The sequence below is a fragment of the Schistocerca gregaria genome, chromosome 1 (assembly GCF_023897955.1).
Source record: "Schistocerca gregaria isolate iqSchGreg1 chromosome 1, iqSchGreg1.2, whole genome shotgun sequence".
Classification (NCBI taxonomy): Eukaryota; Metazoa; Arthropoda; class Insecta; order Orthoptera; family Acrididae; genus Schistocerca; species Schistocerca gregaria.
Window position 1 is genome coordinate 1101663949 of NC_064920.1, and position 27240 is coordinate 1101691188.

The following is a 27240-nucleotide window of genomic DNA, read 5'->3' on the forward strand; positions in this document are numbered from 1 at the left end:
TTCATTTGCTGGCGTCCGTCGTTGTAGATGGATCCCCACTGTGTCTGTTCCAGTATGATAGGGATTTTGCTTGCAAGGCCGATCTCACTCTATGTCACCATTCGGTGCATAGTTGGACGAGTCTGCCTTGTGATCCTACCTGCTCTCTAGCATCCCATAACGAAATCTTCCTGCACTGTGCATTGAAACATATTTATTTATATGTTTCATTAACAGTTCAGAGTAACCCACCGCCTTGAAATGTAAGGTGGGTCGGATGCTTCTAAATCTAACAGCAAAGACTTCTCATTGTTACAATCTTATTGGTATAAAGTTGTTAATGCTTTTTTAAAAATAATACAAAGAACATAATATATAAAGATTCCGCTGAGGTTACAGCGGAGTGAAAGCTTAATAATTGTTAAAATGGTTCCATATAATTTCTTACTACCTAGTTGACGAGAATATAATTTATAAAAAGCAAATGTCGAAGAAAAAAAAACTGCCGCGCCTTACTCACACTTTGTTTAGCCTCGTCAAAGCAATGTGCTACGGTACTGTTCCGCGAGAATTTCAGAGTGATCCATGTCTGCAGATATGTGCCTGCAAAGAAAGAATGTGTTAATTACCTAACTTTAGCTTTTCCGAGTGATGAAGTATGACTAGACCCTCGTATTCCGCATGCACGTCGTATTTTCTAGTGCTGAAATGAAAGTCGCGTGACAAAATCTTTATGCTGGGCATCTGATCCAGTCACCTCCTTGGTCTTTTTCGTCATACTGCGGTGCCTACTGATTAACTCTGTCATACCAAATACCTTTTGGCACATAAAAACATTTACGGTCTATTTTTACCTTGAGTAATCACTAGGAACTTATAAAATAGTAAATACGGACCAGCGTGTTATCGTAGCTTAACTAACCATCGAGAGAGAAATATAGATCTTTTTTGAATAGAATTTTTGCTTCAGCTCCCTGTGAAAAAAATACAGCGTTTGTGAAAAGATCATGCGAAGTGGATATGCAGTCGAGACTTAAACTTTTCTCTGGTTCTCATAGCAAGTTGTAATTCTCCCTATTTGGAAGTTTATGCCAGTTTTACAAGCTGATTTCGTGTGAAACTATAAACGTGGTGTACACATTTCGTTTGGTGATTACTTAAGTAAAGAAAAGAAAGAAAGGATCCCAGTAAGCTGATCAGATGTTCTCGTCTAGACAGTTCAACTTCTGCCTGTAGTACTCTGCATAAGAGTTGCTTAGAAACTGTTTGAGATTGAAACTGAAGTTGGACAGTATCACTCTTTGAAGTCTAAGGATTTCAGAGTGCATATATTTCGCTCTGTACCGCAGTGTGCGCAATTATCAAACTGCTTGGCAGAATGAAACTGTGTGGCTGACCGGTATTCGAACCGGGAACCTTGTGTTTCAAGGCCTGTAAAGGAGGGTCGCGAGTCGCGCATGGGTAGCTCAGAACTGTTCTAACAATTTGATTTCCACTGACAGTCTGACACTCAGATATCACTTCGCGCTTAATCACAGTTAATTTTCGGTCACTAGATGACTAATTTCAGTCCTTACGATCACAGTAACGAGACTGAAACCGAACACCTTCTAAATGACTTGTACAAAAGCTACTGCGAATAAGATGTGATTAGTACGCCAAAGATTGTTGAATCTCGCCGTACAATACTCGATCTCTAATCAAACTTTCTCGGCCCCACTTGTGTAGAAGGATAAAAGAAATTTTTGACTAAAAATAAGTCATTGTCCGCCTCTGACTGTAAAATATTTGTTATAATTGTTTTCGGCCGATTTCGACTAATGAACTGTGTGTTGCTATATCGTGGGAAGACAGGATAAGTTACAATTATTTATTTATTAATGTTAGTAAGTAATACTGTGTCAACTGCAGCAGTCCATTGCCTATAACCAACAGTCTACTAATTATCACACGCAGCATAACTCAGTCCCACGATGTTGCTGTTATTGCAGTTACTGTGTTCTCCAGTCTGAAGACTGGTTTGATGCAGTTCTCCACTCTCTCCTGCGCGATGAACTTTATTTCTAGATAACTACTGCAACCGACATCCATTTCAACCTGCTTACTGTATTCATTTCTTTTTCTCCCTCTACAACTTTTATCCTCTAACTTCCCTACATTACTAGATTGACGATATCTTTCATGTCTCAGGATTTGTCCTATCAACCGATCCCTTCTTGTTATCAAGTTGTGCTATAAATTTCATTTTTTCCCGTAGTCGATTCAGTGTCTCTTTATTAGGTACTCAATCTACCCATCTAATTTTCAGCATTTCAAAAGCTTCTATTCTTTTCGTATCTGAATTGCATATCGTCCATATTTCACTTCTGTACAAGGTTACACTTCAAATACCTACAGAAAAGACTTCCTAATACTTAAGTTCATAATTTTTCAGGAATGTTTTTGTTATTACAGTCAGTCTGTACTTCACATCCTTTGTACTTCGGCCGTCATCAGTTATTTTAATGCCGAAATATTTAAATTCCCCTACTACTTTTAGTGTCTCATGCCCTAATCTAATTCTCTTAGCATTACCTGATTTAATTCAACTACTTTCCATTACCCTTGTTTTACTCTGATGATGTTCATAGCCTTATTTCAAGACACTGCCCATTCCGTTTAACTGCCCTTCCAAGTCCTTTACTGTCTTTGACAGAATTACAATACAAACATATAAATATCCACGTTCAGCCTCATGTGGACTGCAGATAGACATTTTCAAATATACAGTGTTCGTTATTGTGTCCGTTTGAGATATTGGATTGATACCCCTCATGCTACAGAGTGACCAAACTAAAACTATCCAGACGAGATATTTTTGGAATTTCGTGATAGTTTAATATAAACAACAGAGACATCATTAGAATTCGGGACAGAAGCGACTTAGAGTGATTGTTCTGTAGCTGACTGCTATCCTGCAAGGATAAGTTATTTCGTCTCACACCCACAAAAATTTTCCAGGCGAGTTTCATTTTGGCCGCCCTGTGTATCCTGTCATATATCACCATCACCATAATAATCATTTATTGCGAAGAAAAAAACTCTAAAAATAATAAAACAACATAGTACAAAAAGCACACTAAACAACGTGGTCGGTCAGTCACATCTACTGCAAATGGTTGTCTGGTCTCTAGCTTCATCGCCCAACGCTGTTGGTTTCACTCGTTTAAGGATTGACAACACTCGATCCTTCCAGCGCCTCCTTGGACGTCCCGTTGGGCATTTTCCAGGAGGTTGAGAATAGAGAACCTGGCATGGGAGGCATCTGCCTACTCGAAGGATGTGCCCAAGCCAATGTAGCCTCTTGTGTTCTAACATTCGGCCAATGTGTGGCTTTCCAAATCGCTGGTACATGTCTTCTTTCGTTCTTCGTTCCCATTTACCTTCCACAGTATTGTAGACGGATCCATAGATCTTTCGCAGTACCTTCCTGTAGAAGTCACAGATTTCTTCTTCAGTTGTTTCTGACGTCGCCCAGGTTTCAGAACCAATAAAAGTACCGGCCGTACTAGTGTCATATATAGCTGTGTCTTATTCTTCTGTGGTATCAGTCGTGATTTGAATATATTGTTCAGACTAAACAGCGTTTATTGTTTTTTGGTGCACTTCTCTCATCACTTCACTTTCATTTGTCAGGAAGGAACCCCAGGTGCTTGAATTCTTGAACTGCCTTAGATAACAGATTAGTCTAAAAAAGATATTAGCTTCAAAATGGCACATTACTCGAAATCAGACGAGTGCGGATGGGAGTGTTATTTAACTTGTTTCAGGAAGTACAGAAAAATCACAGTTTTAAATAAATTTGACTCTTCACGTCAAGATTATTAAATAGTTGTATAACTGTATTTGTCTCGTTGGAGACTGCTGTGGGAACCAAGAAACAGTTTAGTTCTACAGTGGTCAAAATAAATGTTTCATAATGCTTTTTTGTGAATACTGGAAATAATGGGAAACAAAACTGGTTTTGTTCTTTAAGCAAGTCACAAGAAAACAAAATTAAATAATGTAAACTCATTTCCATTTCACAAACACAAAAAAACCTTACAATAGATTCCATTGCAAACACAACAGTTTCTTCCTCCTGTAATCTTGCACATCACATTGTTTATGAACCAGATCACATTGTTTATGAACCAATTGGGCCTCCTCGTAATTTGAGACACTTCTATGTGTGGTTAGGCATACTCCTTAGTAAATTGTCCAGATAAGACTGTGGGATACTGTCCCATTCGTCCACAGTGGTCTGTGTGATGCCCTGTAAGGATTCTGTTGGGACAGGAAGATTGCAAACGTCAGATTTATTAAATAGTTGTATAACTGTACTTGACTCGTTGGAGCTGTCATCAAGGCTAAGGGTGAGCCAACATCATATTGAATTCCAGTATTACCGATGGAGGGTGCCACGGACTTGTAAGTCATTTTCAGCCAGGTGTCCGGATACTTTTGATCACGTATTGTATTTCGGTGGTCACTAAGGTATGGCTGATCAGCTCGTTAGCGACGATATCCCGACACTTCGCCTGAAGATTATGGAGACGAATTCCATCGAAACGTTGCTACGAGACGACGACGCTACTCGGCTGACAACCCGTGAAGAATTCATGTATGAAATTCGCCGTGAAAGCTTGCACTCACATTTCGTGTTTTGTTTCCCCACCTGACTAAAGTTCCATGGTGTGGTGATGGCAATGAAGAATCCGCGCCTTTACGTTCCAGTGCAGGTTGCTTATCATCTTGCAGCATCGAAAACTGTATAATGTAAAGCACCATTCACACACTTATAAGTTTCGTCACATGTGACTGCGTGAATATTATAGCGGATCACATGCATCCCTTCATGCCTGATGTCTTCCCCGACGGCGTTGGCATGTTCCAGAGGATAATTGCCCGCGACACAATACCAGAATTGGCTTTAGCTGTTGACGTCTTGACCACCAAAGTCACCTGATAGACCGCATCTGGGACGCTATCGCGCGCCAGCTCCGCGTCCACAAACCACCGGCAATAACTTTCGGAAACTGCGTAACCTGTGCGTAGGCATCTGATGGCACATTCTTCTGGAAACCTAACAGGGACCCGCGCCTCACAGAATCGCTGCTGTCTGAGTAATAAGGTCATTTTTTCCTGAAATGTTATACGTATGGATATCACTGTTTTTCTCAAATTGTGATGGGTTATTTAAGACAAGTTTCATTAGCTCAAATATGTTTTGTGACGGTGCAGTTAAAATGCCCAACTCCTTGAACACGTACCCACGTGACAATCGTGGATGAACACCGCGTATACTTCTACTTTAAGTGATGAATTACCCCATTTATACGAAGTCTAAATCTAAATTGTCTGAGAAACTTACTAATATGCTTCTTCTAGTTATTTTTCATCAATATGTACACCGTAAATTTGTAGCATTAGTCTGTACTTTTCGTATGACTCTATTTGTTGTACAGAGTCGAATACGTTGTGTTCTTTTTTTTTCAAAATTTAGGGCTAGTCCATTTTCAGGGAACCACTTAATAATTCGTTGATAAACATCGTTCACAGTCTCTCATGTTTCGTATTCGCTGGTGGCATTTATTGTAACACTGCAAAAAACCAATTCTTCTTGTTTAATGTTACTGGAAAGTCATTCGTGTATATAAAGAACAGAAGTAAACCCAAAATTGAACCCTGTGGAATTCTCTTCGTGATATCTCCACAGCCACTAAAATTTTCTACGGCTCCAACATTTTTTAAATTATTCAGCACAACACTTTGCATTCTGTTAAGTATGATCCATACCAGTTGTGTGTAAAGCCATCAGTTCTATGAAAATTAAGTTTTGCTAAGAGTAACAAGATCTACGCCGACGAATGTCTTGGTAATATAACAGAAAATACCAAATGGTTATATTTTATTATTTAAGGCTTTCAGTTTTTGGTGGATGAATGAATAAATAACACTGCCAGTCGAGTAACCCTTCTGGAATTCAAACCGTAGTATGCCAAGTAAATTACTTAAGTGTCAGACTACTATTGATTCCGTTACTTTCTCGAATATTCTGATGTCAATAAGGAAACGGGATGATGATTATTTTTATTTTAGTTTTTATTGTCACCCTTCTTATGAAGAGGTGTAACAATTGCATATTTTAATATTTCTGGAAAAATTGTCTTTGCCAGTGTTGCATTACGTATGTCAGTAAGGACATTATTAAGTAAAGCAACTTTTCAGTATTCTATTTGAAATTCCATAAACACAACATGAGCCCATTCTTTTTTAGAAATTTTATAATTCCATAACTTTCAGTGAAGGATGTTGGTCTTCTTCTAGGTGCTTAAAAGGGTCATAATGTTTTGACTCTCTAGCCATTACATTGGAAACCTACTATGTATTTCCTGTCCTCAGCTGAAAGTACACAGTTTGAAATCAACTACCATCTTCATTAATTTGACTCTACCGGTTCGAGTTACCCTAAATCCAGGCGACAGTTCTGATTGTAATACCACGTTCTGCAATGCAACCGTGCATCACTATTCTCTCCCGATTTTTTGAAAAATTCGTGACATTTATGTCTTAAGGTACATTACGCTTTTGTTAAATCTGCAGGATACCACTAAGTGATGGGACTAAACGCTATTTAAATGAAAATGGTTTAATTCTATAAGACGTCGTTAACAATATTGTATACTTGAGATATTTGTCTCTTAAAGTAATGGGATTCGTGTGGAGATACTTGAACGCAGACAGCAAGCTCCTTGGTGCGTGTTGGACAGTCTGCACTGAAGGCTTGCGTGTGTGACCTGATCATTGAGAGCAAACGTCGCGAGGGTCATTGACCGAAGTCTCTGCGGTGGGGTGGCTGCCGGACACGCGATGTGTGGCTACCCCCGAGTAAAAGACACATTTGGCGCACACTCACGGTGTAAGAGTACACGTGTCTGCTACCGTAGGCCTAAAGTGAAGCAGTAGAACCTTCAGCGAGTGGAACTACGAATAGTCAGTAATGTTTTCAAAAGACATCATCGTCGCCTTCGACATTTCCGCTGCTTGCCTCATTTATCGTGATCACTCCAAATGACCTTTGTCCAGAAGCAAAATAACAAATGTATCAAGCAAATTGTTGTTTAGCTATTAGGAAGAGATTAACCAGTATGATGACCTTTCTAGTAACTTCGTTCGTAAGGAAGATATGAACAACCGCGAGTCTTTTATTGAATAGCACCCTATATTTTTTTATTTGGTAATCCACTTCCTCTGCTTAAGACCTTTTCAAAACCGATTATACTTTACCATTCATGTAAACATGACTTTGTTTAAAACTATAACCTTGGATAAGGTAACTCGTACTGTACACTTGCTAGTGTTGGCAGTAAGCAATAGGAGACACAGTGAAACTGCAAGCCGGTCGTTCAACCAACAGTCTTCAGTTGAGGGTTTGTGTGAGCACAGCGTATTACACCAACGAAAGGCGGAAGTGCTACTCATTTGTCGTGGTCAAGGTAAATGTAACTGCATTACCTGTGTCTTTGAAGATTTATTCCGAAAATAGTGGACGCATAGTGAATATTGCAGCACAAGGTACTTTTGTAGTTTCGGTTGTCAGCATCACAATTAATTTGGTGCTATTCTCCAAACCTTTCGCTTTCCAGATAACCTTGTCACTTCAGCGTAACTGTTGTATGCTACATCATTAACAGTCTGGCTTCTATACTCATATCTAGGCCTGCATTCGAGTCTTTCTTTTTATAATCTCTTCAAATGCAGTTTTCATCGGCGACTCTTGTAGTATGCGCTCACCTGTTGTGTCTAGTCGATTCATTATCTTCTTTATTAGCGGTTTTTTGCCGTTGACTCATTACGGGATGCCTTCATTCTTGACACTGTCAATCCTCCTGCTCTTCAACAGTTTCTGTAACACCAAATTCCAAAAGCATCAAATCCTTCGCTCTTTCTTCCCCACTGGTAATGTTGCGCACCATACCGAGCTGTGCAGCAAAGGAGCTTTACATCTATTTTTTCTGGTCTCAGGATTTACAGTTCATGCATGTTATTAGCTGGTTTCTTTTTTTATTATCATAGAAAGGTGTTTTGCCTTGCGCAGTTCTTGGTGCTATATCTGTCTCGCGTTTACCTGTTCTACTTCAGATTTACCAAAATTTATCCACATGCTGCGAACGCTGTTATTACTGTTGAAGTGCGTATTTTAGCCACCAGCTAGTACACGTTGCGTTCCATTACCCAATTGATTTAATCCTTGTTCCATTTTTTAGCGAGCACTGCTATGTTGTCAGGATACTATATCGTACCGACTTTCTGTCTGTGACAAACAAGCTCTCCAGATACATGCAGACAACATATAAAATGAATAGCAACCAAGGAGGCTTTTAATATAATATTTAGAAACGGGTGTCTGTTCTCAGATACCATAATATCTGATGGAAAACATTTAATTGTGATGCTCTTGAGATACTGAAATTATTATTTTCTTTTTCTTCAGCGGCACCTGCTGTTGCCCTGCTAACTATTTGAAAACCATACATTGCTGTTTGCAAGTAATACTAGGTGCTATGCGCTGATTGTATCGTACTTAGTAGTGAAAACTGGAACGGGTGAACATATACGATAAAGGAAGCTAAAACGTTACAGTAAACATGGGTCATTAACCAGCCATTGACGACATAGTTGGAAAGGTGTGGTTAGGAGCCGTCTCTCGCTTCATCAGAAAATTATTCTTGGTTAGTACAAATGCATTGGCGTATCGTTGTCGCTTTTGGATGTAATAATGGACTTGAGACTGCAGTGAGCTCCGAATTCATAGAAACACTTCTGGATCTATCGTAAATCTTGACAAGACTGTATAATTCCCTTCTCCAGTTATTGAACCGTATCAAAGGGAGCTATGTTGCCTTCACTTACGAGATGACCCCAAACAGAAAAATCCAGAGCATTGAAGTCAGGTGATCTTAGAGGCCGAGGTACATTTATTACTTTGACAGCGATTATTTCCAGATAGTAGGTACTAAGAGTGTACCTAGTTTGGCTGATATTGATCCAGTACTTTAGGAAACGTGCAATCTACATACATACGATGATTTTTTATAAATAAACAGATAGATTTGCTCTTAATCGGTTCGTCATGTGTTAGCCACCTAACTCGTAGTGAAGGCAAGTAGCTCGCAAGTGCCGGCGAATTGTGGACTAATTAGCTAGCTCATGTCTGACAGTCTCATAACGGTTGCAGTTTTACGCTTCCGAGACAGGAATCAGTCGCCGTGGTTGGAGCAGCCGGAGCGCTGCTTTTCATACGTTTTCCGACTGTCATTGAATAGTAACTAGAAATGCAATAAATTCAGTGATGTGTCACAGAAATGAAGAAACCTGCATTAAATATTCGTAAAGGGTGGATTATGCGATTGTAAAATTAACAGATATAGAAACAGTATTGCTGAACCTTGTTTTTATTCCGAAAAAAAGCTTGTACACGCAGTTGTACATATAATTTTCTGAGAGTGATACGAGCGGTATTCGGAAAGTAAGGTCCGATTTCGCACGATATGGAACCCACAGTGAAAATCCGATTGAACTTTGCACAAATGTGTTGGACGGTGTCTTAAGTGTGCCTGTCGATCGCTTCACGTCGCTCTTTGCAGTTCAGAGCGAAAAGTGATTACGTAGAAATGCCTAAAACAACAGTCGAGGTGATGTTAGGTTACGAATTTCTTAAGTCAGACGTGGACATTCATAACCTAACATCAAACCTTTTCGTGACAGGAATATACATTTCATCTCATTCAAGAGGACAAATAAAGCATGTATTAAGCCGAATTACACCTGAAGATGGACCCACACGGTCCGAAATTCATCGTGTACTGAATAAAACACGAAAAAATGTGACTGAAGGCGTTTTTTAATTCATGCCTCGAATGTATTGAGCACAGTCACGTTTGAAGCTGCAAAATATGAATAAAATTAAAATAAAACAACAGTGTCTCCCGCCAAGTATGTGGATCTGGTGAGAGATTTGGCCTGAAGCTATGCAGCCCACCTAACATAAATGGCATGCATTCCCTTCTTCAAGACAATTCTCAGCCCTATTCAGCAGGTACAGCGTTTTCGATGGGATGTGTTGGATTACCGACAACACAGTCCTTAATTCGCTCCCTTGACTGGGATTGGCACCCCCAATTTAGTTCACTTCTACTCACATGCACCGCTGGCTACGAAAACAACATATTGGCACAAACAACGAAAGGGAAACCAGCGTAGAGAACTGGTGGAAAGCACAGGTGGCTGCTCTCTGTGACAAGGATACTGGAAAGGTTGTACGACGCCACGACAAATGTGTAAATCGGAGCGACGACTATTTAGAGAGGTAGCTGAAAGGTGTGGCTAACTGTTGCGAATGAAATTTTTTTTATTTTCACAGTGGTTTCAATTTCGCGACCGATCGGACCTCACTTTCCCGACAGCCCTCGTATGTTTTGAAAACGCTCAGACACACAAAGAACTACACTGCAATCGGGACACCACCGGGATATTTCTCATCGGCACGCTATTCCCTTTCGGTTCTTGCTGACAACGGAGCAAGCTCTGTAGACTCCTGTTGGGTGAGATTTCTTCTGAGTAGGTGATACCTTTTCTGCAAAACGTCTCCCATTAAGTCAGTTTGTTCCAGGAACTAGAGAATAAAAGGCGAGACGCTATTTTCAAGTACAGATAGGTCAGAATCCGAAAACTACGTGGTAGCATAATGCAGACACCATTCCACCTGCGTTCTAAATGATTACCAATTTCTAAATGATTACCAATAGAGGGAAGGAAGTGTAATGGCAGCTACAAATTTTTACGCACTGCACGAGCAAGACTCAGGCGCCCTCCGCCAGACTTACCTGCCGTTTCCCGTGTCCTACTCGGGATTCTGTTGCGAAAGTGCTAGATGGCTGTGAACGCATTTTCACGCCATCCGCTTCTAATGTTTCCTCCTCCCTTGGGTGTCGTCGCTGCAGCGAGAGCAATTTGGTCGCCTCCCTCTGAGATGCTAAAGGAAGAACAGCTAAACACCCTAAGTTAGTCTCCACTCCGCCATCACCGTCAATAATTGAACAGGGTCGCCCAGCGTTTCTATAGCCACCAGACGAAAGTAACAGTTTGGCGTCACTACTCCCCACACCCACTTCATAGCCTGGCTCAGAAAATCCCGAATCACACACTGGACTGAATTTTTTACCCTCGCAGAGATGTAATTTACCGCCACTGGTAACGAAGAAATTGCACACCTTTTAGCATAAACAGAAGAATATTAAAATTTGAAGACTCCCAGTTCTTGCCCTTTAATCTTGTTCTGTGCTGTATTTTCTGATATCGGTAGCAGAATGAATGAAGATCCATATGAAAGGGTTTGCAAGTGATCATAACAAAGGGATGCTGGCCGCTGTGGCCGAGCGGTTCTAGGCGCTTCAGTCCGGAACCGCGCAGTTGCTATGGTCGCAGGTTCGAATCCTGCCTCGGGCATGGATGTGTGTGATGTCCTTAGGTTTGTTAGGTTTAAGTAGTTCTAAGTCTAGGGGACTGATGACCTCAGATGTTAAGTCCAATGGTGGTTAGAGCTCTTTGAATCCTTTTGAACAAGGGGATGCTTGCGGCTGATTCTGTTGACTATCTTGAAACGCAAACGTCCAAACATGGTATGATCGTCTACAAAGACTTAGTACCTCGAAACGTTTCCGTCTCCTGGAACTATACAATTTAATGGAGCTTCTGTTACCAAGGTGGGGGAGGGGGGTGGGGAATACTGCGATACTTAGGTTCTCGACTACAGAGTGACAGCTGCGTGAATGAGGATATGCGAGCAAAAATCAAAGCTACCTGGATGCGATTCATGGACGTCACTGGTATTCTTTGTGATCAGAGGATGCCTATCTGCCTAAAATCAAATATATACCTTACAGTGGTGAGGCCAGCTGCATTTCATGGTGACGAGTATTGCCTCAAACCCAGAAGTGCTGAGCACTCACTAAGTATCAAGGAAATGTGCGTACGGCGGAAATCATTAAGCATTTGCTTGCTCGACCACATCAACAATACAACGATGTGACAGTTAGCTGGAGTGGCTACCGTCGGAGGTGCAAGAATGGAGGCATAGGTGGTGTGGACATATCATACGGACACCACCTAAGGCAAAGGCAAAGGTCCCGAGTTCGAGTCTCGGTCCGGCACACAGTTTTAATCTGCCAGGAAGTTTCATGTCAGCGCACACTCCGCTGCAGAGTGAAAGTCTCATTCTGGAAACATTCCCCAGGCTTTGGCTAAGCCATGTCTCCGCAATATCTTTCTTCCAGGAGTGCTAGTTCTGCAAGTTTCGCAGAAGAGCTTCTGTGAAGTTTGGAAGATAGGAGACGAGGTACTGGCATAATTGAAGCTGTGAGGACGGGTCGTGAGTCGTGCTTGGGTAGTCAGTCTGTAGAGCACTTTCCCGCAAAAGGCAAAGGTCCCGAGTTCAAGTCTGGGTCCGGCACACAGTTTTAATCTGTCAGGAAGTTTCATATCATCGCACACTCCGTTGCAGAGTGAAAATCTCATTCTGGACCACTTACTTCAGCCATCAGCTCAGGCCACAGACGACATGGAAGACCTAATTTACGGTGGCCAGACACTATAAACGCAGATGAAAGATCGAGAAGCCTAAATCCATAGGAAACGCCGTAACAAATGGCATGCGGTGACCCAAAAAGCAGACCTCGCTCCAACGGAACGGCGCTAAGAAGAGGAAGGACGAGGAGATGGTTCAAATGGCTCTGAGCACTATGGGACTTAACAGCTGTGGTCATCAGTCCCCTAGAACTTAGAACTACTTAAACCTAACTAACCTAAGAACATCACACACATCCCTGCCCGAGGCAGGATTCGAACCTGCGACCGTAGCAGTCGCACGGTTCCGGACTGCGCGCCTAGAATCGCGAGACCACCGCGGCCGGCGCGAAGGACGAGGAGAAGAAGAAGAAGATGGCGCTGGGGACTGCGTACAACGGACATTTGGTGTCGGGCTCTTAGCAAAAGGCTATTTTTCACAGCCGGAACAGTTACGCGCCTTCAGTGGGCTAGACAACACCGAAACTGGACAGTGGCTGATTGGAGTCGTGTAGCATGCTCCGATGAGGCACCATTCTGCCTCGTCTCAAATGATGCGAGGCATCAGGTGCACAGAAGGGCCAATGAGGCGTTTGGCCAGCAGTGTATTCAGGGTATAATGTGGCTCTGTCAAGGTATGAGGGTGTTTATCGTACTGTGACAGGGGCTCACACTTTAGGATCACTGTGAACACCAACCATGATGTTTATTTCGACATTCTCAGCGAACAAATTGCGCCCTTTCTTCTACATATTCATTCTGAATATGTATCTCGCAAGATGACAAATGTGTTCTCAGGGCTGGATTGGTGACAATGAGGCAAGCTGTCACACCTCGACTGGCCCCGTAAATCATCCGATTTTAATCTTATGGAAAACATCTTGGGCTATATGTAACAGCAGGTGAAAGTACCAGTCAGTATCCCTGCAGGATCTGATCTCCAATGAGGGACTGCAGCTGGTTACGGCACACGAGAAGCAGCTTGTGGACTCTTCTTCGCTGAAATGAGGCCATTCTCAAGTCTCGAATCGATGTTGCACGGTATCAGCGTGACGTCTCGTGGGAGGGGGGAGAATCATATCCCTTCTTTGTTGTTATTAGGAGAGACAAACAGTTAAAATGCGAGAATGCACTGTACGAAGTGTACAAGAATAATACACAAATGCCGCACACGACTTCTTTCCTGAGTTTAAGTGATGATTTTGGAAAGAGCGAATGACATCTGGACACAAAGATAAAAATAAAATAAATTTGCCAAATTAGCAAAACAGCGGATAAACACTGGGTAAGAGGGTTAAGTTTCAAGACGTAAAGTTCTCGTTACTTTCGCTTTGTATTGCATTTTCTCTTTTGGGTAACGCACCTAGTACTTTCCTTGTAGTCATTTCCGGTAAGATTTACTCTTCTACAATCTTATACCTGTATGAGGAGTTTCGTTTCGAATACACAGTCTGACATAATAACGCTAAGTACCCAGAAGACATGATCCAATTTAATTGTAGCTTCGTAAGCGTGCAGACCGTCACCGGGTATGTGAATCGTAAGAGTAGCAGTTCTCTGTGAGGGGTAGAACAGCCGCGAGACCTCATTAGTGTTGCTCGTGTTTAGTGTTGTTACCAGGACCCGTAAGGTATGTAAGGGTCGTGAACGGCGTCAGATGTTGCGTCATCACTGTAAAGGACAGGGAGATGCAGATTCGTGTGAGATCCTGTTTGTCAGCACCTGACAGAGATGGAAAGGGCTCTCGTTCTAGCCTCCCTGGCCAAATGTGCAGTATCAAAATTTTCGACGTGACAGTGGCGCGAAGTCGGACTACACGGTAAACCGAGGACAGGCATAGCCGTCTTTAAGGTTCCAGTCGAACATGTGTGACCATCACAAGGGAAGGTCGACGTGGACGGGTAACATTGTAAATCCTTCACATCTGTACCTGTCTTCCAAAGTGATGGATTCCTTGCAACATCCTGTCTCATCCCACACCATTTGGCCGGAGAGTAGCACCACTCAGACTAAGAAACTACTGTCCCATTCGTAGGATGCCATTAACACCACAACACAATTGGCTGTGTTTGGAACTGTTCTGTGACTGGTAAACATGGGGTGCTCATGAATAGCGTTGTATTACTATTTAACAATGACCGTCTTGGAATGCTGTATTTGTCCTTCGTAAGTAACAAGTTTACAACTACGTGGTACAGTGTGGCGCACGAAATGTGTTACCAATTGTTTCATTCACAATTTACGACGCACGTTAGATATCCCGCTGGGATCTCTACCGCAGTACCAGCAGAGCTTGGAAAAACAAATGAGTTACGAAATGACGTGTAATTCACGATACTGCCGCTAGGAGACTAGTAAGCAGCAATGGCTGACAATGGAAGACTGACGACACAGCAACGATCGGCAATTGTGTTACTTTTTCATGAAACTAAAAGCCTTGTTGTGACTCAGAGGCGTTTTCGACAACAGTTTAACACACGATGGCTCCCTTGCAAGAAGACCATCCACAGGTTGTACGATAAATTTGTACAAGAAGGAACAGTATTGGAAGCGAAGCGACCTGGCCTAAGCCTGTTTGTTCGCCGGAGGATATTGAAGCGGTACGAGTTGCTATACAGAGAAGTCCCGGTAAATCGTGTAGAAAGGCCGCAGTGTAACTGGGAACATCCAGACGCTCCGTTCAACGAATTCTTAAAAGTGACCTCCATATGTACCCATACAAGATGACCTGTGCACAGAAGATCACTGAAAAACACAAGCAGCCGAGACTAGTGTTTGCTCAGTGGGCGCAGGATAGGGAAGAAACTCTCAACAACGTTTGGTTTTCAGACGAGGCGTATTTTCATTTAGACGGTGTGATTAACAAACAAAATTTACTCTTTTGGGCCACTGAAAACCCACAAGTGCTTCAAGGACGACAACATTATGCTCCGAGGATTACTGCGTGGGCAGCAATTTCCAGTCACGGACTTACTGGACCCTTTTTCTTTGTAGAAACTGTGAACAGCAAGCGTTATTTGAGCATGCTTCGCAATAGCTTCGTTCCACAACTTCTTGCTACTGCCTTGCCCTTCAACACACAGTGGTTCATTCAAGATGGAGCAAGGCCACATACTGCAAACACTGTGTTGGAGTTTTTACACGAGCATTTCGACATGCGGATCATTTCACTCAGGTTTCCAGATCTCTTCAATGACGGACAAAATTGGCCCCCCAATAGTCCAGGCTTCAATCCATGTGAGTTTTTTCTTTGGGGTACCTAAAGGAAAAAATTTTCCCGAAACGTCACGTGATTTAATGGAGCTCAGAAGATAGTTCAAATGGCTCTGAGCACTGTGTGACTTACATCTGTGGTCATCAGTCCCCTAGAACTTAGAACTACTTAAACCTAACTAACCTAAGGACATCACACACATCCATGCCCGAGGCAGGATTCGAGCCTGCGACCGCAGCGGTCACGCAGTTCCAGACTGAAGCGCCTAGAACAGCACGGCCACACCGGCTGGGAGCTCAGAAGACTTATCCTTCAAGCTTGCAGTGAAATTACGGAAGACATGTGCCGTAGAGTAATCACTAACTTCAGTATCCGTTTGAAGGAAGTTAGGAAACGAAATGGTGGACATATTGAGCATGTGCTGAGTTAGAACAAATCACCATGGACGGCTCTTCATTGTAGTATACGTTCTTTTCAGATTGTATTGACAATAAAGTTTATATTCAAAAACAAAATGGTAACACATTTCGCGCCCCACCCTGTATTTACGTTTCACGCGCAGAGTTACGTTTGCGAAAGTTTAGTGGCCGCATTGGAATGCTGTTCCGTGACGCGAACATCGAAATTTCGTCGAACATCGAAATTTCGTCTGTACTGCGGCAACAAACTGATAGGACAAATAGCTCGAATGCAGGAGTGCTGTTCGGCACACTCATTTTCTCCGTGACAAACTAAATTCCAACCGTGCAACTATAAAGTGTTAATTTTCAAGTGTGTCTACTCAGCTCCCTGTAATACTGCGACAATATAAAGCGGCTGATGTCAGTCTCCACAACACTGTTTTGGCCTTGTACCTCTCCAGTTTAACGAACATTGCATGTCGCACGGCAGTACTGTTCCATAACCCCTTCTTTTTGATTCATAGGCGATAAGAGATGTAATCGCTACTTGGAAACTGCCACAGATTCTACTACAGCTTCTATAGTCTTTGGATACCTGAAAATGTTCACATACACATTTCGAAAAGACCAAACCAATTTGCTTTATTGCTTTTAAGTACGTATTTTCAAGTTTTAATTTAGATAACTGAATGATGAATCGAGCTTCTAACATCGCCATTAACAACAGAAAAAGAAATTAATCTTTAGTGTGCGAAACTCTTGTAGGACGAAATGATAAGCTGAGAGCACTAAATATCTTCCATGGTTTAACGAAAAGCATTTGAATGTGCTGGTTATGTTACACTTTCGCATTAGTTGGAGCATTAAGGAAGTGGAAAAAAATGCTCACCAATGGTTCATTTCATATCTAGAAAATTGGCGGAAGGTTGCCATAATTTGTCAAGCAACAATACATGATAAGAGCTGAAGTTGAGTAAATACTATTAAGGTCTTGTGTTAGAGTACCTTAGACACCGCAAATGGAAATTTTTGGCCTACCATTCATAATAAAATGAAGACAAAAGATAGTAAATATTAGTGTCCCAGAATCCAAATTTTGTTTCAGAACGAGACGATTTCTTTTCTGTGTCGGTTAATAGATGAATAATCTTGCGCTAAATTTAACACAAACTGAAACACGACCTGTAATTCTGAATGTAAAAAGTAAGGAAAAAAGGAACCAGGGGTGTAGCTTATTTAGTAGTAAGAAAAATAGGTTAGATTTAACGTCCCGTCGACAAAAAAACTCTTTAGAGGCGATTTAACAGGGAAAAAATTTACACATGAACCAGAAGAAGGTGTAAGCCTGCCGCATATTTCTAATTTAGCTGTAACCATGAGAGCTGCACTAATTTGCAATTAGTGGTGGTTGGTCGGTAGATAAGAGTGGTTGGTAGGGTCATTCAGCATGATTTCTTTCTTTGTTATTGAAAAATTATCGTACACTAAGGTCAAATATACTAGAGACAGAAGAAATAGTCAACGTAGTTGTCGTCAATTTCCGCACAAAACGCGATTCAGAGTCGCAAATACGTTATCATAATCACAGGGATCGGCATACATTAGGTAAACTTCGCATGACATTGCATGAAACCGAATTTTTGAGGCCTGCAATCCATCGTTGCGACTGGGTCATTACAGTCAAAGATAACAACTTCGTGCGGTGTTGTCGCATAGGCAATAATGGATAGCGTATAACCCTGACTTGAGGATGGTCATAGGTTCGAATCTCGTCAAAAGTAATGGAATTTTTATGATATATAGATCTAATGAAAAGAGTTTGATTAGTTAACTAATGATAGAGAAAAATTACAGTTTGCTTTTAGCGCTGCAACTAAGTTTTTTTGCCTTCAGTTTGCTCGAAGAGGTTAGCATTAATCGTCATGAACAAAATGATCGTGATTTTAGTTCTGCCACAGATTGTTGACCGTCGTTTTCTCCTTAGCTTAGGACATGAGCTTAAATTCTGAGCTACAGAACCCGTTGTCTGTCTCAGTTTATTCATTGATCACTTAAAATTAGCTGTCATCAGAGCATCCTGCATTTCCGACCTACCTCACGGTGGCCTCTTCCAACATTGCGCCCTGTTACTCATTAACAGCAATTGTGAAGTGACCCGGCTTGTTTGTGCATATGTGACAACACTAGCGGCAAGTAACGGACGTCAGCTATCAAGTAATATTAATCGGAGTATACACTCAGTTTTCCTTATCTGCTTACTCAACAAACTCAGCTGACGGTGAATAAACCAAAAGTAAGCAACACTTAAAAGATCAGAGAAAAATTCTACCAAGATCTATGGCGGCGATTGCAGGCGTTAAAATTTTTCTGTAGCAGGTGTCCAAAGTACTCTGTAGCAGGTATCCATAAATTCACAAAAGTCAACAAGTTTTGTGTTATGATTGTTTAGACGGAAAATTAGTTAAAAATTTGCGCAATTAACTCGATATCAACAGATAAAATGACTGCAGCAGTTGAAACAGTGTCACGTAAAATGTGTGCTGAACAGCCCACTGCTTCCAAGTTGTTCCCCAGTTTCGTTTGTAAGCTATTGAATATATGTTGTTTTCACTTCTATGGTTCAACCCTTTGAAATTGGTATGCAGTGATAATCGCAAATGCTACACAGTTTTTAAATTGATCTTTAAGATCGCTGAAATGCGTAAGTTGGAATAACCTCCTGTGTTTCATTTCATCCAGCTTAATTATTTTAGTTTTTATGCCTTCATCTGCATCAAAATAGTTGACCAACTATAGAAAATAATTGATTGCTTGCCATCAGTTGTCATACCGTAAAACGGAGTTTTCTTTTTTTCCAAACCTAAAGTTCGTATGTATACGGAATGAGGAGTAAGCATATGTTTGATTATTGTTGTGACTTTTGTTCTTGCCACACTTTGCTGTTCAGCAATCGCAGAACCGGGATACACAAATAAACATAGTTTCGTCAATCGGGTGACTCAAATGAATGGTGGTGTTTTGCAATTTTGTATGCTGTTGTCAATTCAGCGGTAGCAATGAGTTATTTTCTCTTGTATCCGGTTTTACAAAAAAATTGTGAATTTTAATCTGGATGCTCTCCTTGAGTACTTTTTTTGCGCTTTTGGGTCTCAATATAATAACTTACGTCAGATTTCCCAACATGCTCAGTTGAAAAATAACAGGAACAAAATTTACGGAAAGTTTCTCCGTCTGTGTTGCCTCTCTTTATGAAAGGCTATTTTTCTGTGTATCCGTCATTGAAAGAGCGCTCTTAGCATCACAAAAGTGGAACTCACAAACTATAATGACACACACAGGCACTTTAATAGCAAACGAATTTATGGATCTCTTAGTTACTCAACAATATGAAGAAGTGAATATTGGTTGTTTTACAGCGTTGCCAACCGGAATCAAAGAAACTAGACATAGTATGAAAGTAAGCAGCTGGCAGCTACCTGTGTTTTATACATTAATACATATTGATATATTGAATCAGTAGAAGATAAATCTTCGATTCCTTTACTTGAAAATCAGGAAATTTAGCATCCCGATTGAGCGTTTTTTGGACACCAGGACGAACAGTGAAAAACTGGGATATTCGTGATTAATCGGGACTTCAAGCCTATAAACTGAAACTCCAGTGTGATATAATTTTAAAAAATGGGAAAGTAGTTTGCTATTTTCCATAAAATAAAACAAGAAAACGCACTTAAAACAAGACGTCTAATGTGGATGTCAAGTACTGTACTCGTAGTAATGTTGAAGCGTGCGATGTATGGGGGAAGACGAGAGACGCTGGTGGTAAGATGGGACTACAGCGTCGACAAAGACGCTTAAAAGCGGGTGTGGCTGATGAAGAAGAATGATAATAATGGCAGGTATGTGCCCGAAAGAGTGGAGGAGAATTCTAGACCAGGCATATGGTCAGCAACGGAGAAAGGCGGAATGAAAAATCGCCCTTTTAACAAAGAGAAAAACCTAACGCACTAAGTGTAACGAAAGTAGCCTTTTGCGATACGCGCATTAATTCACTAACATAGCTGTGTGATGCTTTAAAGCTCATCCGAAGCTAATATACATTCCAGCAATATATTAGTAACATCAAAAACAATATCAAGAGAAGTAATTCGAACGGCTTGTCACAGATAAAAGTACACATTCGTTTTCAAGTATCCTGTTACGATGGAAAAGTCATTAGTATTGTCCAGTTTAATCCTCGCACTCCTGCTAAGATGACTGGTGTATTTATGAGTGTCAATGGCGTTGAGAAACAGCTGAAAGCCTCAGCGCCGATTCTATCGCTGTCAGATTCTGCATTGGATTTGCATGCGAGTTAGCCCCACTTTTAACCATAATTTACCGTTGATTCCTCGAACAAAAAACTTTGCCCTGTAGTAACTGGAAGAAACCACATGTCACACCCGTCTACAAGAAGGATACCAGAAGTGAGCCAAAGAACAACCATCCACCAATATTGAGAGCTCCCTGTTGTAAAATCTTAGAACATAGTCTGAACTCAAACATAGTGAAGAATCTTGAACAGAATGAGCTCCTTCATGCCAACCAGCATGGATTCCGCGAACATCGGTCATGCGAAACCATACTCGAGCTTATGTCAATATGGCATCCCGAAAGCTACGGATGAAGGCAGCGAGGCTGGTGTAGTATTTCTTTAGTTAAAAAAAATGTTCAAATGTGTGTGAATTCCTAAGGGACCAAACTGCTGACGTCATCGATGGCTAGACTTACACACTACTTAAACTAACTTATGTTAAGAACAACACACACACACACACACACACACACACACACACACACACACACACACACACACACACACACACACACCAATGCGCGAGGGCGAACTCGAACCTCCGGCTGGAGGGGCCGCGCAGTCCGTGACATGGCGCCTCAAAAGCGCGGTTTCCAGTAGTTCGAAAAGCCTTTCACTCAGTGCTACACAAATTCTTATTTACGAAATTAGATCGTATGGGATAACAAATGAAATTTTTTAACTGGGTGAGAATTTCTCGTTAGAGCTCACAGAGCAAGTTACCTTGGACGGAGAGTCATCGACAGAAGTAGAAGGAACTTCTGTCGTGGCCCAAATAAGTGTTTTGGGGCAGTTGCTATCCATGTTATATACCAATGACCTGACGGGCAATATGAGCAGTAATCTCAGACTTTCTTGCAGTTAGGTGAAGTTATTGGCTGAAAAAAGCTGAGCAAACATTGTCAGAGTTTGATAGAATTTCAGAGTGATGCAAAAAATGGCAACTTGCTTGAAATATTCAGAACTGAGGTACTGTATGCTTAATAAAACGCGAAAGCGTAGTATATTACGACTCCAGTATTCGCAATTGGAGTGAGCCAGCTAATACAGTATCTGGGTGTATGGAATTAAATGGCCGCAAGGGGCTAAGTTGTAGGTAAGTAATGCAAGTCGTAGGTTTCGGTCCAGTGGTACAATACTGCTAAAGTGAATGAATCTGCAAAGGAGATTGCTTACAAAACAACTTTTCTCAAGTTTGTAGGATCCACATCAAACAGAACTAACGGGGGCATTGAAAGCGTACAAAGACGACCAGCATAGGTGATCAGAGGTATATTTGGGTCACAGGGGAACGTGATGGAGGCTCTGAAAAACTAAAGTGGCAAACGTTTGACTGTAGACACCTACTATCACGCGAAAGCCTGTTTAAAAAGCGTCAAGAAGCGGTGCTGAGGGACGTATGAATGTATTCCAAGCCCCCCCGCCCCCCGTTTTATCGCTCCCACAGGGACTGCGAGCAACACGTCGTCATACCACTTCGAACAGGACCATGCCTAGTGAAGCACTGTTTCAACCAACCACATTTAGGGACCACGAAAACAACATTAAACTAATTACAGCGCTCACACTGGCAAGACATGAATCAGACCTTGAGGCGTGTTTAAATATCTCAGTTCGTGATACATTGCAAGAGAAAGGCAAACAGCAGGGTTCACTTCCCAATCCAACACATTTTTAAGATTGATTACGGTGAAATGTTACAGGTAGACACATACCATTTGGTACAGGGGTACTTAAAATCTGTGGCTTCGTTATTTTAACGGCTACACGCCAGAAGTAAGTGCGCAAAGTGGTGACACACGAGTCACGTTAGAACTTAGCCACGTAGCGGGCACGGAACAGGAAGCACGTAAATTGCAGAGGGGCGGTTCGCTTACGCCCCCGCTCACGGAAGTTCGTTAACATTTAACGCAGGAGGCGACGACCGCGCCAACTGTGGGTCAGGCGTTGTGCGACGCATGACTGCCACACGTGTCACCACCCTCTAGCTCGCTGTGCGCCAAGCGAATGACTAGTCATCACAGTCAGTTGCAAAATCTGCTAATACGTTTCTCTTGACAGAAAGGATAGTTTCAACCTTTAATAGGTAATTGGTCAATATCCGAATTCCAAAGGACGGGTTCACTTATAAATCGAAATCCGTTACTATAAGCGTTTGGTTCAAATGGCTCCGGCACTATGGGACTTAACATCTACGGTCATCAGTCCCCTAGAACTTAGAACTACTTAAACCTAACTAACCTAAGGACATCACACAACACCCAGTCATCACGAGGCAGAGAAAATCCCTGACCCCGCCGGGAATCGAACCCGTCAACCCGGGCGCGGGAAGCGAAAACGATACCGCACGACCACGAGATGCGGGCAAGCGTTTGGTGTAGCTGAATTATTTGCCGAGGCACAATGATACTATAAAAGCAGTGTTTGAATTTTGCTGTTATATAATAAACGTCGAATGATAACACGTATTCTCACCTTTTTCAGATGATATACGGCTCGTCAGTTATGATTAATACTTTTTCGTAGAATAAAAATATTTAATTTGACGTACGAAATCTTTTGAAATTCAAGTAAAGTTTCTTCTTTCGTCCCTGCACACACAACAATAGGACAAAGATCTAATAGCGCTTCAGTCAGAGATGTTACAATTTAATACACAGTCAGTTTCAACATTCGTAATCATTTCTCTTCCTTTTCTCTGTGCACACAACAATACGAGAAGGATCTAATAGCGCTTCATTCAGAAATGCTACAATTTAACACACGGCCATTTTCAACATACGTAATCATTTCTCTTCCTTTTTCAAGGTTTCTTTTCTGTTTTTCCTTTCAGAAAGAATTCCTGTTACTCATTAATTATCTGACTACGGTCCCTCATTTTATATTTTTCTTAGATATTAACTCATCTTTACTTTTAAGGTTAAGGCTAAACTGTTACAAATAGAAGTGGATTGTATTTGAAACTTTCGTAGCAATGAACTTAACGAAAAAGTTGCAATTCGGTCATTACGTTTGCTAAAATCGAGTTCCACTGCACAACCTATTATACTATAACTTGACCTATCCTAAAAATCATAACAAATTACCACCGCCACTTTAACCCTATCCGTTATTAAAATTTTAGCGGATCTCAATTTCTTCGGGTTTTAGCTCCTTTCTGCACTACGGTCCCCAGTGATTTAATATAGCAGATTGTACTAACTCGATTCAGTTTCCTCATCAAGCGACTATAAACGCTATTCTCCGATAGTAGACGATGCTGTAAATCTTTAGATAGACTCACAAAGTCCCATGTTCGATCTAGTTTAATAGAATCCACAGAATTTGACTCACCCATACGTGTTGGTAGCTTCCATAATTTGTGGCGCAATATCTCCGTTCAGTTATATACGTTTTAGGACCAGATGATCAACTTCACTGCTGACAGTCTCATACTGTATCGCTAAGGAACTAATTACTATCGACAAAGGAATGTCTTTTTCAGTACTCGTAACAATAGTTAGTACGTAGCTGTCGCTGCAATTCCGAGCGGCCAACTCTGCCACTTCAGTTGATGATTTCCCGCCAGGCTGTTTCTTGTCGGTTTCTGCTTCGAGTCCCTTTCATTGTCTTAACCCACCTATGACTTTTTTTTTTTACATGGTTCACATATGAAACACTGAAATTTCATAAACACATAATCATATTTTAAACAAGATTTACCACTTACATAAACGTGAGTTGCTTAAAAAAGAAAGAGCAGAAAAGTAAACACAAAAGAGACATACTTTGCGCCATGTATGAGAGGAAAAACGGAAAAAAGTACGATTAAGGTTTCAGGTCTCGTGAACTAAAAGAAAGCTAGGATTGGAGAAGGAAATTTGCCATGGCCTTTCAAAGGAACTACTACAGCATTCACCTCATACGAGTTAGGGAAATCATGGTAAACCTAACGAGCCGCGTACTCCCGAATTGAGTCCAGTGTCTAGCTACAACAGCAATGAGAGGAGCGAAGCCGAAGCTTTGATCATAGTCAGAATTTATGGGTTTCCCTTTAATGCCCTGTGCAGCACATCACACTTTAATAATATATTCAGTTTAGTATCTATGTACACGTCAAAAAAAGCTCACCACACAAAATATTCGATTATGCAGTGCCTGTGTTATTCTGAATTACGATCCAGTGTTCCTAGGACATGAATCGTGCTCAGATAGCGTAATGGCAAGGCGTTCGCCCGGAATAATCGGGAAATCCGGGTTCGGGCCCCGGTCCGGCATAAATTTTCAATTTCAGCATCCCATTACACAGCTGATGGTTGTCCATATTCGCAACTGGGTATACATTTCATGTATGAATAAAATATTAGTCAGTCCTTGAAAAGAGCATAAGTTAGTTGAGAGCCATTTATGATTTCCTCCGCAGAAGCGGAGAGACCGTTGGGTTTAAAAAAGAAATTCTTCCTTCGTCGGCATAACAGCCCGGAATATTTGAAAAGGTATGAAAAATTGCCTCGTATTACATTTGCGTTTATTGTTTAATATATACAAAAATTATAGACTTTCTGCCTGTCTGCTATTTCTTTGTGCTCTTTCTCCCGTCCCTAATTCTGCAACACTTTTCGACTGAAACATCTACTGTGGGTTCCTATGCTGCCACGGCGAAGGACACGAGAATACCTTTCAGTTAAGCCATTGGAGATAGAGGCAGGAAGTTAAATTAAGGCAGCAGTTCCGATAATCAGCATCAATAGTACTCCGCCATTTGATTTTTCTATGTCTTTGACATGATTCTATTCGGACTAAAGTACGTACTGTTCATTTAATACACGCCTCCTGTGCTGCCGAATCAGTAGCGATCCACTTATAAATGGCCGGCAACGTAGCAAATTATTACGAGTTTTCTTCTTCCATTCAAGGCGTAGCTTGCCGTGGAGCTGGGAGCTGGGAGGAGAGCACATTTTGATTTTCACGCTGTTACAGCTGACACTACGTACTGCGTCCAGCGAACCGTGTACTTGATCAACACTGCGTTCAATACCTTACACATACTCTCTACGAATCTGAAGAAGTACTGTTAAATATTAATCGATATTTTTCATACTTAGTTTACCAAATTCTATGGATAACACAGACATACTGTTAAAATTTCAAATCAAGAGCTTCAATACTTTTGGAGATATTACTCCATAAAATACATAATAACCGTGTTGGCATTGTGAAACCTAGTTAAGGACTGGAATGTACATCTACAGTACCAACTGAAACTAGAACCAAGAGAATAGGTTCACTTAACCTAATTTTCTGGAATTTTCTTCAGCTCCATTACCCCAGATTTCTGACGTAGTTAAAAATACTTTGGAAAATTATTATTTCATGGTGTTTTGGTTGTGTGAGTGGTTTGTAGAGACAGAGAGTGAACGGATGACATACGTAAAGTGAGAATGTGATATTTTATTGCCGGCAGCTGTGGCCGAGCGGTTCTAGGCGCTTCAGTTCGGAACCGCGCTGCTGCTACGGTCGCAGGTTCGAATCCTGCCTCGGGCATGGATGTGTGTGGTGTCCTTAGGTTAGTTAGGTTTAAGTAGTTCTAAGTCTAGAGGACTGATAACCTCAGATGTTAAGTCCCATAGTGCTTAGAGGCATTTGAACCATTTTTGATATTTTATAAAAACTATGTAATGAGTGCGTGAGAGAGTTGTGCAATAGGGGAATTTGTGACGTATGTCTGATTGAGCTTGATTTTGTAAGGCGTAACCAGAAGGGGCATGAGGTATTAAATTTATTAGTAATTAAAAGAATCGTATTTTGTTTTCATTAATTTTTATTTAGTTTAGGAATTACTAGATTTCTCTTGTATATTAATTGTGGTAATCTGATTGGCTGACATTATAAATACCGCGACTACAGAAGTGCTCGAGACGATCTGATTTCCTGCTTAATATACTAGCCAATAGGAATTCAGCATTTTCCCGTGAGTTTGAGGAGGGATTTGTGCCTCAGATCTGTGAGTAGATAGAGTCGCTTGGGAGCTGCCTTCTGGTAAACGTCTATGTTAAATCGCGCTGATCAAATTTATACCAGAACGAAGAAATTCGTGTGTTTGATGGGTTCTCGTGTCGTTGACAAAAAAGCGACTAGAGTGTTGAATATTTCGTGGAAGTCTGAGCATAGTGAGTGGTCTACTTTATGAGACATTCGCGTGTCAACCTTTCATGTCGTATATGAACTCTGCGTGGAGTGCTTCATACAGATTACGAGACATTATGGCGAGCACTTCTTTATAGGAAGGGTACTGAACGACTGAATATATTATCTCTCAGGTAGTTGTGGGTCAGTGACTGTTCAAAATATCAGGTCGGACTAAATACCTTCTTGCTGCTTTCGGGTGTGAACTTGTTACAGAGATAATTAGTAACTTTGTATAACTGGTGTCTTTAAAATGACTTTTATCTTAATAGTATGAATATTTATATATGTGTTTGGAGAGAGAGAGAGAGAGATATTTTTGATTGAGATTTTTACTTTAAATCGTAACTGGTACCTGAACGTTTGGTTGCTGCCTCCGTGAATGATCAGCTTCTGCACCAATTGGTGACGTATTACAATTTGGAGGAAGTTATTGTTGCCTCACAGGTGGAGTGAGATTCTCCTACTCGTCTTCGTGTAGG

The 27240-nt window shown here is 41.3% G+C and overlaps 1 protein-coding gene across 1 annotated transcript in view; it reads left to right on the forward strand.

The window, feature by feature from the left end:
• Positions 1 to 27240, forward strand: part of LOC126282491 (tRNA-dihydrouridine(16/17) synthase [NAD(P)(+)]-like) — a 222437-nt gene that overhangs the window by 62792 nt on the left and 132405 nt on the right. The window lies entirely within an intron of this gene.